This window comes from Manacus vitellinus, unplaced genomic scaffold (genome assembly GCF_001715985.3).
Source record: "Manacus vitellinus isolate BGI_N305 unplaced genomic scaffold, ASM171598v3 scaffold_8_pilon, whole genome shotgun sequence".
Taxonomy (NCBI): domain Eukaryota; kingdom Metazoa; phylum Chordata; class Aves; order Passeriformes; family Pipridae; genus Manacus; species Manacus vitellinus.
Genome location: NW_021940864.1, coordinates 24,716,069 through 24,729,702, shown reverse-complemented (window position 1 = coordinate 24,729,702; position 13,634 = coordinate 24,716,069). Strand labels below are relative to the sequence as shown.

General features: G+C 37.1%; 1 protein-coding gene across 1 annotated transcript in view; it reads right to left on the bottom strand.

Annotated features, from left to right (window-relative positions):
• Positions 1-13,634, bottom strand: part of RGS7 (regulator of G protein signaling 7) — a 265,260-nt gene that overhangs the window by 236,423 nt on the left and 15,203 nt on the right. The gene's annotated exons all lie outside the window — the stretch shown is intronic.

Genomic DNA, 13,634 nt, shown 5'->3' with positions numbered 1-13,634 from the left:
AGAAAGGAATAAGCCCTGAGGACACCTCAAGACACCTTCGGGACTGTTTTGTTATGTCCCAGGCAACTGCCTAATTTGTGAAGGCCTCGTATTGGCCTCGACAAAAGAAAAAGATCAGGTCTGTCAGTCTTATTTTCTCATCACACACAGACAAAAATACTTCGCTTTTCCAAAGAGGTTGAAATGCCCAGAACTCGATATCCACAAGAACACGAGATACTTAAGTGGTTAAGCTTTCGGGTATTCCCATTTGAAAGTGTCTTTTCTGGAAACAGTAACTCTTACTATAAGAATGATCTTGCAAAAGAAGTCGTCATCAACTGTGCACTGCACCTTGTGTGGAGCATGCCCTGGTAAATCATGCAATTCAGGAACAGAGGTTTCCATACATACTGAGTCATGTCAGCCCTTACTTGCTCTATTTTTCTCACACCTCGGACAGACTCAAACCAACACTTTTCCTGCTAGAAGTTTGTTATTATCCAATACTGCAACTTTTAACTACTCTTCCAAACTTTGCAGAGGCCTTCAGATACTTTAACAGAGAATGTGGTAAATTAGCTAAGGCAACAATAGGGAGTCATAGTGGCCGCAACAAAATGAAGGAGAAAGGAAAGAGCAGATCTGGACTTCTTGGAGACACAAAGAAAGGAAGACACAGGTTTGATAATGGTCATAGAACCATTACACCAGAGTAAAGAAAGATGAACTCCAGCACGAACAGGGATGTTTTGCAGAGACAGAAGTAGTAAAAGATGAAATAACATAACACAGGATAAGAACCATCACCTCAGTTCAATGAGATACATTGGCAGAAAAGGGAAGGAGCTCTGTAGCAGACAGACACAGTGTGTCTCAACTTTGACAGAGATTTAGAATAATTTAGTATGTCAAAAGGAAAAGGCAATATGAAAACAAATGGTGTGAAAAAGAGAAATCTGGAGTTTTAAGGTGGAAGAGAACAAGGGAAAGAATTAAATAGCACAAGTGTAAAGTGAAGAAGTATCAATGCTGAAAAGAGTGGGAAGAGAAATCTATGAAACTAAAGAATAAACAGAGAAGGGAGAAAAGACCTGTTTCCCATTAAAATTCATTTGACATACAATAGCATCTTGGAGAGGCTAATGAAGTCTGAATCAAAATATTAATCTTCCAACAGATCCTGTGATTCAGTCTAGTCCGCTATCAAGAAATGGGAACCAGGAGTAAAGATCTCAGTCTATAATTTCCCTAGCTTTCAAACAGGCATTCCAGAAGAGCAGCAGTGCAGTGTTCAGAGCTCACCAATTTGACTATATAAGACTGACAGGTGCACTGGAAGAGAAGGGAAATGCCTCCTCAGACCTGCTAAGAACACAAGTGACGCCTTGTGGCTGTATGGAATGAAAATAAACTCAAAAATCTTATTTATCAGACTGGTGTTTAAATTTCTTTTTGAGAGCAAAAATGGGAACTTCACAAAACATAGGTCAAATGTATTTTTAACCTCAAAGATGGATAGAAGGAAAAACCTTAAAAATATTGATAATTCCTTCCACTTCTTCTGCAAGACAACACTTAACCTAGTAATTGTGTTAAAGGGCATAAAAATCAAACATTAGCAACTTTCCAATAAAAGCATTGTTTTCTTAATCCGAGTCATTTTTTTTTCTTTGAAAATATTCAAATTTTATTAACATAAATGCAGTTCTAAAGCAGAGCAATGATGTGGGCTCACTGAAGTTATTAGGTGTTTTTCCAGTAATGTCAAAAGGAACTATATTCCACATAGTCTTTAATCTTGTCCTCAGAACCAGAGGAATAACTTAGACATATCAGTGATGTGTCTCGTAACTACAGAGTTGTTACACTGGACAGCTTTGGTGGACCACCAAAATTTTTTTCACTTCACCAGCATGTTCACTGTCAAAACAAAGTAGAAGTTCTAAACCATAAAGGGGTTAAACAGAAGAGAAGATCATAAATAACCCAAAAGAATTTCATTTTTGACACTATTTTGTGGTGAAAGAAACCCTGGGCTGGACTACTTCCATAAATGCAAGTAGAAAGAAAATAATATGTAATGGGATAATCTCATTCTATTGTAGTTGGATGTGTTTGTTCAATAGCCTATAAAAGGCTTTAATTCATAAATTACTTACACATCTTTCCTATGTTGAAAGTCATCACTTATCTCATAGGCAACCAGCATTAGCCTTCCCAGAAAGCATGGTCTGCCAGAAGAGGGATGGCCTTTTCAAAATGCAAGGCAAAACTACTCATTAATAAAACAAAGATGATGGGGAAAGGCTGCCAAGGGGCAGCTTTATCTAACAAGGCAATAAAGTACACATGATTGAACCAGGTGGTGACTACATTTTCTGTGTTTAGTTTGAATTGTCAATACAACACAAGTATTCCAATAACATCACACGCACGTGGCACTTTTAAGTAAAAACATTATGTCAGGATGTATACAACAATCTATCTGGACATGATCAGAAATTTTGCTTTCTGTCCTGCTGACCAGTACTGTAGCATTATGTCAGTATGCTGCCTATATCCATCAATTTATCTTGTCTTATGCCTAGACTGAATGTTCCTTGGAGTAAAGACATGCTGTGCAAGCTCTTAGCACAGCATGATCTTGTTCCATGACCAAGTCTCTAAAACATTACAGCATTATAAACAGTCACATTCAAATTTACTAAAATAAAACAAGCATTCTATTTAACTAGACTCTAAACACTGCCAAGACTTAATACTGTGCTATCTTAAAGTATAAAACCCACTTTTTTTTTCTACTAGCCCAGTTAAGCACAGAGACAGTCTGTCTACTTTATTTGAACTCATATATTTGTGACCCTACAGAACTACAAGTGTTTCACTGCCAGGCTCTGAGCAGGTAGCTAGTGATTCAAGGCCCAATCCTTGGCCTTTTTGATGGGATCTGAACACCTGCTCCTTCAGGAGTGATTTGCAATCAATCTATTTAATGTAGGTTTTCAAATGTCATTCCAATGACTACAGGTTACAGTATGTATTTTATAGAACTGAACCTAAGACTGACTTACAAAATTCACCACTTCCTTCACAGCCCTTTTTTAAGCTCTAGGTATTTGGTTTGTCACCAACCTTCCAACCTTATGGGAATTTTAAATTTCTTTGTCAATTTATGTTGCTGAAGTACCAAGTTTTTGTTGCTTTGGTACTCTGTTAGTTAGGGAAAGAGTTAAAAAAAAAAAAAAAAAAAAAAAAGAAGGCGGTCACTAAAAAGCAACCTGGATTTAAAAAGAAAAATTATGATTTGATAGAAAAAGAAATGAGTCATGGACAGACAATTTCACAGGAATAGAAAATTATTAGAAATAAGGAAAGCCCACATTTCCGTAATCTTTTTTTTAAAGTATGAAATATAGGTATATGTACACACCCCCAAAGAGAACGCAGTACAATTTGCATATATTTAAAACCTTAATGCAAATTTTTCATACCCTACTGAAAATGTCGACTATTACTGGAATAGAAAATCCACAGCTACATAGAATTTGATACCAATATGGTGGTCCACCAAAGCTATCCCGGAAAATCCAACAGCTTCTGCAGGCAAAGCAGAACAATCTCAAGCACTTGCACTGCAGTCCTGACAATTTAGCCAGTTCTAACTTTACCCAAAAGAGGGCAGACTTTCTCAGGCAAAGAGAAAGGTTATGGTCGCTAGCTGACGTGCAACTAGGAATTTTTTTCCCACAGAAAGAGCTACCACAACCGGTTATATACTCTCATTTCCTCATAAAGTGAGAGTGTTTACAGAAATGAAACGTATCATATACACAGCATTTCTTTAAAATTACCTGGAAGAACCATGATTAATTAGTCCCAATCTTATAATAAATTTCCAACTGAAGAAATCAACCAACTATGTAGGGATAGAACTAATCTCTAGAGGGGAAAAAAAAAAGATGGGGTTTAGAGGCAAATTTACATATCATCATACCAACATCCTTGACTCAAGCATGGTTCTCAATCCTGGTCTCCCAGTTTCCATGGGAGGCTTTTCCATTTTGTGTAAAAATATTATTATTTACCCTGAGTTTGCCAAATGGGACACTGTCCCTGCGTCAGATAAAATAATTAAAGTAACAGTGTATTGCTCTCAGCATCTCTTATCACTTGGTATTAATGACACTCTCCTCAGAGGCAAAGATGAGCTATTTATAGGTTAATATCTACATCTTCAGATGCCATGTACTTCACATAGGAGTGTCCAATTACTGAGAACTTAATATAAAGTAGGGAAAGAAAACACAGTGATGTGGTTTTGTAAATTTAGCTACAATCCTTTTAGCCCAAGATATTAGCTTAATTCAATCTGACAGTAGTTTCAGGTTTTAAAAAAAAAAAAAATTGTATTTTTTTGTGACTAAACCAACACACCAAATAACAGGCTCTTCCCCTTCATTCCTCAAGAAAATCTATCAGGTGGGCCTAATTCAGAGGACAGCATTTGTTCAGATCAAAATAGAATAATCCACTTATTAAGGATTAGTTAGGAAGAAGACATTGATTTAGAACCCTTTGACGTGAAAGGACTAGAGAAAGGAAGACTCAAAAGCCCTATAAAGGGAGGGGGAAAAGAGCACCATGTATGAGAATGCCATGGTTACAGACCAGAACAGATTAATTGCCAAAAGACATCATAACAAAATTAACAGGAGACACCAAAAACTAGCTGAAGGAATAATTTGTGTGGCAAAGAATTGAGCTGATAAATAAAAATCATGCAGCAGAAGAAAACAAGGAGGAAAAAAAAAATGGCACCCAAGGGAAAAAGAAGAGGCTCAGAAGAGATGAAAAAAGAAATTGAGAATGAGGCACAGGACTTGATCACAGTTGACAGCGGGTGGTTCTTGCAAGTTGTTGAAATGTTTTTTGGGGAAGATGTGTTTAAGTTGTTCATAAGGAGAGATTAGAGAGCAACTGAGAAATTCTGAAAAGTAAAAATTATCCATTAGTGTATCTGATTTCATCCCGTTTACACAGTGACAGAATTTCTAGAAGCTTCTGGCAAATAGGTAAGAAATACAGAATACAGGCTAACTTTTGTAGGATTTTGTCAGATGTTTTATTAAGAAACAATTTTTCTTCAACATGCCTTTTTGACTGCAAGCTAAGATTACACATACTACAAAAATAATAAAAACTGTGGCAGATATCAAGCCAGGAAATAGCTTCAAACTTAGCACCACCACTTACCACCACTTCAAACTTACCATCATAGGTAGCCTGCAAGTGCCAAACTTGCCTATGAAAGCTACTACTGAAATTGCCTGCTTTGCTCATTCCTGCCAGCAATCAGAGTGGATGTGACTTAATCTCATTAATTCACTGAGCTGAATGCACTGAAGAAAAAGAGAGCTCAGCAGTTTAACCAGCTTCGTTCATCATTTTTCTTTCCTTCCCCCACTTTCCATTTTGAAGTTCCCTCTATCGTTCACGAATTCCCTGCCTCACGTTCACAGACAATCTAATAAAACAGCTTTTTTTCCCCTAAGGTTGCTTTGTTTTTCTGAAGGTTTAAATCAGCCAAAATCAATTTGCTGATTGCGTATCACAAAATGAACCAATCTACATCCATTTATATCCAAGAATAAACAATAAATATAGTCATTGCCTCACAGGAAATAAATGGAGTTTTCATTCTTTTAAACTCTGCATAGCATTCAGGCTGAAAGGAGAGTTTGCTTTTTTAAATTAAATTCTCCAGAAACTCAAAGGAGTAAAAATTACAAAAAGCAAACAAGCAGGCATCTACGTTGGCTAAAAAAAAAAAAAAAAAAGTAATAGAACCACAAAATAGGGAAGTTGGTTTGTTGGGTTCTTTTCAAATCACAGTATAAACTCAAGTCCTTCCCAGAACACATCCCTTATCACAAAAGCTTTTTTTGTTACTTCAGTCTACAAGATTATTATCAGACATTTCACTTCTATACAATTTCTCCAATATTAAAGGAAACTTCCTTAAACCTTCACACTGCAGATGTACAGTTCAAAACAGCTGGACGAGAAAACATCCAGCACCAAACTCTTGGCAGTATTCTCTCTAAAATCATAACAACAAGTTAAGAAAGAGATTGAAAAACAATAAATCTAAAGTAGATTTAGTGTTCAAAGTCAGAACAGTTTAGACAGTCAAGAGAAATCTTACAAAAGCTCTGATATCATAAAATTTGCCTCAGCTTTCAATATTTGAGAGTCAGGGAGTAAAAAATGCATCTTTACTTGAATTATACTACAACATCAAGCCACTCTGCAAGCAGGGAAAACTAAGTAACCTTCACTTAGAGCTCGTAACCTCAAATAGTCAGGTAGTGAGGTAAAACAATAAGAAAGAAATTAAAAGATGCAAGACATCCAGGAAAAAAAAAATCTAATTTTGTGTACTCTCTGTCCAAAATGTCTGCTTTTTGTTACTGTGCACAATATCTTTCTCTAGTTAATGTAAAGAACTGCTAAACACAACAATACATGCGTTTGGCTTTGTCACTAGTTTCTACTTAAAGTACAAGAAGCAGACAGTGAAGCCTGATGATTTATCTGACAGATAAAATGCTTAGCATGAAAGAAAGGTTTTCCCCCTAACATACTAATGGTTTAAACTTTATTTTTTGCAAGAGAATGGAGACAGGAGCAGGAAAATAAACTGGTGCTAAAAAAAGGTAGAGCTTTGCTGTGCCAGATTGGGAACTAAAATTTTATGCAAGGGTATCAGGTATCCAGCATGAGATTTGCACAATGTAAAGGTTTGTCTTGTATGGGAGGACTGAAAGATATTTAGCCATAGGTCTTTAGATAACAGAAGGGGGGGGGGGGTAAATGAATAAAGAGGTCATAATGATGAAGGCGGGAAGGTAGCACGAATACATCCAGACTGAAAATTGTTCTACAGTGGGGAAGGACAGTACTACTTGCTTAATAAGGAAGCAGATTGAAATCAGATTTCACTATCTCAATGACTCTGTCAAATGAAACTTGTGCAGCTTCCAACAGTAAAGTAAGAGATGGACTAAGACAAGATGAAGGGAGCAAGGAGGATAATTCAGAAACCAAGGATTGATCCCACTTTCTCTGCAAATTGGTTAGATTTTCGGGCTAAAATTAATGAAACAAAATTTAAACTAAATCCAAGAATATACAAAATAAAAAAACTGAATGCTATAGAAAAGAAGAATGCACTTGGCTTTTCATCTCAACAAAGAAAGAAGAATGAAGAACAGGTTCAGGGAGTGAAAGGAAATAAAAATACTTGGCGATTGGACAAAGAAAAACAAAGAGTATAATAGGTACAGAGCAAAAAGAATCCACTGTTCCTGGGCAAGGACAACCAGCCTTTAAATTCAGTTGATAAAATCTACTTCTTGACTACAAATAACAAGGGAAAAAGTTCTGAGCAACTTTCAGATGGAAAGAGCATGGCTTTGTAGCTAGGAATAAGTTTAGCTAGAAAGGAACAAGGATGGTTGCAAAATATGAAAAGCTAATTTACTAGTCTAAGCCACAAGAGTTTTCAAGGGGTTCTCTAAAGGCAGAAAAAGCCACAATAGGGACTGCAAAAACCTAAGTAAATGGCTTTTATGTGTCAGAGGGAACTGAAATTTACAGTCACGAGCTCAAAGAGATGTTCATAGTTCTTTCACACTCCCTCTCTTATGCAGCATCTTCTCATCTGATACTGCACAGAATGCTAATGCAAACGCTATCTAACCTATGTGTTTGATCTCATGGTACTATTTTTTTCTACATTCACCAGTGTGGCTATGTGATATATGCAATAGATAATTTTATGTCATTATAAGGCAGTTATATCTACCATACATTCATCACAGAAAGTGGTTTCATATTTGACAGTGGAAGAATAAACAGAAGTGAAATCTGGTTTCAGTGCAGTTCACCTTGGACTGAGCAAAAAGCAGCAATCAAGACACTTCCTTAGGCGTACAGCATCTGTTCAGGGGTGACCAATGCTTAGGGCCACAGATTCAGCCATGTTTCCTTCGTGTTTCCTTTCTGAGTTGTTTGAAAATTATTTCTATGGCCATATTATCATTTCAGTTCTCATCATTGGAAATATTTTTCGTTCCCCTAAAACATCAAAATTTGCAAACACATAAGAGGAAGGACCTTGAAATACTAAAACAACCCTGCAATCTATACTGATAGTATCTTGCAAAGCAACAATGACTTTCACAAGAGGCTTCGCTAGACACGAGACTCACTTCAAGGAAGCAAACTGCAGATACAGAATTGTAGGCACACACTCCAGCCTAACCACTTTTTTAGCCAACTAAATATCACTTTAGTTTGGTGAAGCACGTTCCAGTATATTGTTGCTAATGTTATAAATGCTATGACAGTGCTTTGCCAGTCACAACACTGCTATCAATCGTCTTTCCCAGCCTCATCCCTGAGGCACACACAATATCCCAATAATTTGTACGCAGGCATCTGTGACAATGGAAAGCCAGCATTTGTTAGTTAGAGCAGAAAGAGGATAAAGTCATGAGCTTGAACTGATGATGGGTAATTTACATTAACATGAAAATATTTCAATTCTGAACATTACCAGGTAAAAATGGCATCATCACAGGATATAAGTGCTGCATCCAATCTCATCCTCTTCAGTCTGGCCTCTCTCCATTTCACTACCCAGCATTAGGGCAATGCTACCTGAATAACCTCTCCATGCCAGCAATTCAGAGGGAAATAAACAGAACAGAAGTCACACTTCTTTCTCCTCATACACAGTACTGATTCCTGCTTCCTGCAGTCTGCAGAAAAGCAAGGAATTGCTACTCATTAGGGTATTCTGTGGACACAGAGAGGAAAGTGCTTTAAGGCAATGATTTCACATCTAAGCAGTCAAACTTATGCTGCAGTATTCGTTCTGGGACAAAAATCCTCTAAGAGTAAGTCCTACAACTCTGGAGAAATGAGATACTTTACTCAGCTTTTGCTACAGACTGTAATAGAGGTGCCCACTTCACAGGCCCTTCCTTCCCTCTCAAACCACCACTGTCCTCCATTCTAAAAGTGAAAATGCTGTCATAATATTTACTGATATCAACTACTCATAGCTTGATCCATCAGCACGAGGAAGTGAGGAGTTTTGCTGTTTCAACATACTAACTTTCCTGCAATATTCCAAGATCTTTCTTTGGTCAGCTCTCTTGCTAAAAAAGACATTATTAATTTATTTTCATAGTGGAAGCCAAGTAGCTCTAAAACATGTTTAAAGCAGCCTTACAGAAAGCATCTCCAGGGGAAAAAAAAAAATGTACCATAATTAAGAGGCAAGAAATCATGTATGACCTTCAAAAGTTCCAATAGGCCATTTAAAAGGTTACGTCTCTTCCTTTAAAAATAAATAATCATTTAAACTAAGGCAACACTGATGTCTGAGCCCAGTAAAGCACCCCTACCAACAAAGAAGGCTAAGCATATGATAAAGTCCAACTGGCTTCACTTAACATTAATAAACTATTTTTGCAGATTGTCTTGGAACAGTATCTGAAACATTACAATTAAACATGTGAAGCAGTAAAAAAGGGAATGGGAAAAGGAGCTTTCTAGGGCACCAAAAGTGGAACACAATGCATGATTCATTTTTTTTCAGATCTTTACCTCATTAAAAATGTGTTTAATTAAAAGAAACATATTTGCATTACTCTCATACAGGTTAATGTTGCTCAGGTGCTTTGTGATTTGTAATTATTATCAGTTGTAACTCTACTGTTTTAGTGTATCACCTTGAAAATTCAATTAGATGACTCGAAAAAAAAATCAAGCATCTTCACCATTCACTTGTTAGCAAACATTATTTAATCCATTCAACTTTAGCTATCAATTTACATAGTTCTTATTACCTATACCAGTGGAATGTAATACAAGGGGTTGGGCTGAGGGTCTTGTTTGTCTGTGTTTTGTTCTAAACAAAGAATTTCACTTTCTGCAATTGCCAGAGGCTATGGCAAAAACATCTCTTTCAAGAAGGCAAAATGGGAAAGAATTCTTTTCTATTTGCTCTGCCTTACAACAACTAAGTTATATCCAGGACAAGCAGAGAAACTATAGAATCTTCCCAGCTGATTTCTCAATGACATGGGGAAAAGATTGAAAATAGTCATGATTATCAGAGAAACACCCCCATTACAGACCCTTGGAGGGCTCTAACTCCTAATTATGATGCTGGTAGCATGAGTCAGTTCTGGGTTGCTGAGAAACAACCTTCTTCCTTTCCTGTGTTGTTTCCCTCGTTAGGAACACACTGGCTTCACAAAGCAAGTGCTAACTGACCTGGAAAACTCACTTCTTGTGTAGGGAATTCAAAGTCTGACTTGCTCACTGGGGCCAAATTTCACCCTTCAGCTACAGTGTACCGGTGCTGAAACAGCAACAATCCTCTTTCCTTCCTCTGCAGTTTCCTTTATCTCAATCCTCCTCTTTTTATTTTTTAAATACTGTCCATATTGGCATAGTGACTTTGCAGGTCACCAAGGCAGGCACTGAGACTATCTGCACAGGGCTCCAAGCAAGGCATACCTTCCCAAAGTGCAGAAAAATTCAAAAGCCTTTCTAAGGACAGCCACAGCTTCCTGACTTGGGAGGACAGGCCTGGTCATTCCACAGTTTTCAAAATCCCATTTCATGGCAAATACCTTAGAAACAGATCCCCAAGGTACACTAAGGAAAGGGGCTTTGGTCTCCTGACCCTGAGGAATCCCACTTTAGGCTTTTGTGAAACCTCATCCCAGTGGCATCCTAAGAAGCCAGGGAGCTTGTTTCTGACACATAACACAACAGACACATTTAATATGAATACGAAGACAACTACAGGAGAGAAGAGTATAATAAACCCAGGTGACACATGGAAGTAGACTTGGTATGTGACTTGACGAATAGCACTAAGACAGCCACTTTGGCATAGGGAGAAAAATAAGACTGAGAAATGTGCAGGTTTGAAGCAAGCAGAAGAACAACTGGAGACAGAGTTAGGACCACGAAATTAAAGAAGAGAGACAATAGTACAAAACCTTTCTGGCCTATAGTAAATCAAGTACAGTTAGATCAAAAACAGAATAAAAGGATTTTCTGGTCAAAGAGGGAGGTGCGAACACAGTAAAAGAAAGAAAAAACAGTTTTACCATGTGGAAAGGCATTTCTCTCTGAAGACTTTCATCTTTCAAAAAAGCTAGGTGTGGTACACTGGAGTATGTTTTGCATGATAGAAAGAAACTAGAAAGAATGGCTTGTAAAAATCCCAAAATACAGGAAAACATGAGCAAGTTCAAACAGAAGATGCATTATTTCAGAAGCCAAAAGTTGTGCTTGCTTTGTATTTTGAGATATGTAGCATATAAGGCAAGGGCTTTCATACATTCCACAAATTATGCAGACCTAGGGTTTTTTTCAGGCTGTCGGGAAAATGCTGTTTCTACAGGAAAATAATATTTGATTTTCAAAAATCAGTGTTCAATACAAACCCTATTGTACAATTTGAGAGCACAGTTTCAGTAACAGGAGAGTGTTTAGGAAAAGGATGATTGATATTTTAATCTAACAATCCTCTTCATCATTTAATTCTGGACTTTAAACAAGATTGAAAAGTAGATTCTGATGCTCTGACTAAATTCAAGGACAGGTAATTAGTCTACTTTGTGGTAAAAACCTGAATGCTAAGGAATAAGTTATTTTCTGGTACTTCTAAACACTAATCAGCACTTGAATATCGGTGCTAAGTGAAGGTGGTTTCATACATACAGCTGCTTTTCAACTTGTTTCAGCAACTTCAGGCAAAATTTCCACTGAATTCATTGAGGTTTCTGAGTTCAAAAGTTACAGACAATGCTCCATTCTCTATTTGCAGATGATTCAGCTTTTTTTTATAAAATGAAATTAAAATTTCAGATTTTTTAAAAAAATACAGACAGTATTATTCTTGGAGAACTCAAACATTAATCACATTTGTTTTCTACAGCATTTCAATACTGTTACAGGCTCAAGGTATCAGCCATCTCCTCCAAGATGCTCCTGCTGAGATTTCAACTGCTGAAAATAACTCCAATTTTTTTCATACTCAGATCCTTTAAGAGCTCAGTCCTATCACCAAGTCCTTATCTTACTGGGCTGTAGAACTGCATTTCTATGGGAAATGTAAGTGGCTATTCTCTATTCACTTACTGTTGGGAAGTGTGGCACAACAGTTTGCACCGATATGGCTAATTTTCCTACCTCAAAACAAGGGGGGCTTCTTCCCTATTGCCTATTAGAAATAGTTGCTAGCCCATCCCATCCATCACAAGGCATTGTCAGAAAAAGAAGTGATTGCCTCAGGTGAAAATCATGCCTAGAAATTCACTGAATATGGAATCACTGGGCAGTGCTAAAACACAATCCCCACCCCTGCTAAGTTTCCTAACAGAGGCACAGTCTTTAGGCCCAAAGTGGTTATTTCTCCCTCACCCATCCCTATTTGAGTTAGTGCACAAGGAGAAATACTATGGCATCAAATGGATTGTCTGAACAACTGGATTGTGGAGCTGTAATCAAGGCCTTTTTAAAAAGACTGCACTCTCATAACTTGTGATGGTGAAGTGCAAAAGTAACAAGGTTTAAGATAAGCTTCTTTTTTTCATTACAGTTACTGTGAATATTATGCTCAGAATTATTTTCAGACTATCATGTCAAAGATGCACTAAAGATATGCGACTCCTTCCCACTCCTTTAAAAAAAGATGGAAGGGGAGAGAGAAGCTGAACTACAACAGTTTATGAGAATAACATATCTAATACTGAAAAAAATCACAAAGACAAGAGATACATACTTAAAATAACCTTTTAAGTTTAGCACAGATACACTTTTTCATTTCCAAATTTAAGCAGGTATCCCACCTACAGATTTTATGACAAGTGCTGTCATGTTGAGAAGTCCTTGGCTCTCTAGAAATGTATGTGCTCAGCATCTCGTAAAAATAGTTCTTGGTTGTTCTTGCTGAAAGAATTATTTGTTTCAGACTATAATTTCTTCTTTCCATAAATCCAGACTCAGTTCTGTTTTGCTTAAATTTTAATGTGTGAGAAAACCTCCTGACTTATACAGCATGATAAAATTCTGCTGACAAGATTCACTTGCCAAGGTAAAATATGCAATGGTGAGGGAATGAACAAGCGAGCATACAAAAGGCTGGTAATATCATCTAATCATCTATTAAAGCTGTCCTACACGTCTCTTAAAATGTTGAAATTGCTTAGAAATCTACCAAAAACTGTTGGGTTAAATTTACTCGCACAAAAGGTGTTGGTCCTAGCCTGAACTTTCCTGAAGACTTCACTAAAACGGTAAGGACAGCAGTGATCAGGCATTTTTCTGCACTTTCAGTTTTGAACTGTTACAAGCCAAGCTGGAGGTTTAGAGGTCCTATATTTTGAAACACTACCTTTTAGGGAGAAGGAAATTTTTTATTTCATATGAAGGTTCCACAAGAAATGGAGAGGAACAGATTTGAAGAGCAAAGAAGGATCTACCCCCTGGAAAGGCCAACTAAAGAACTCAAGGGGAAGGTGATTTGAGAACTCTCTGGTCCTAACAAAAGGACATGA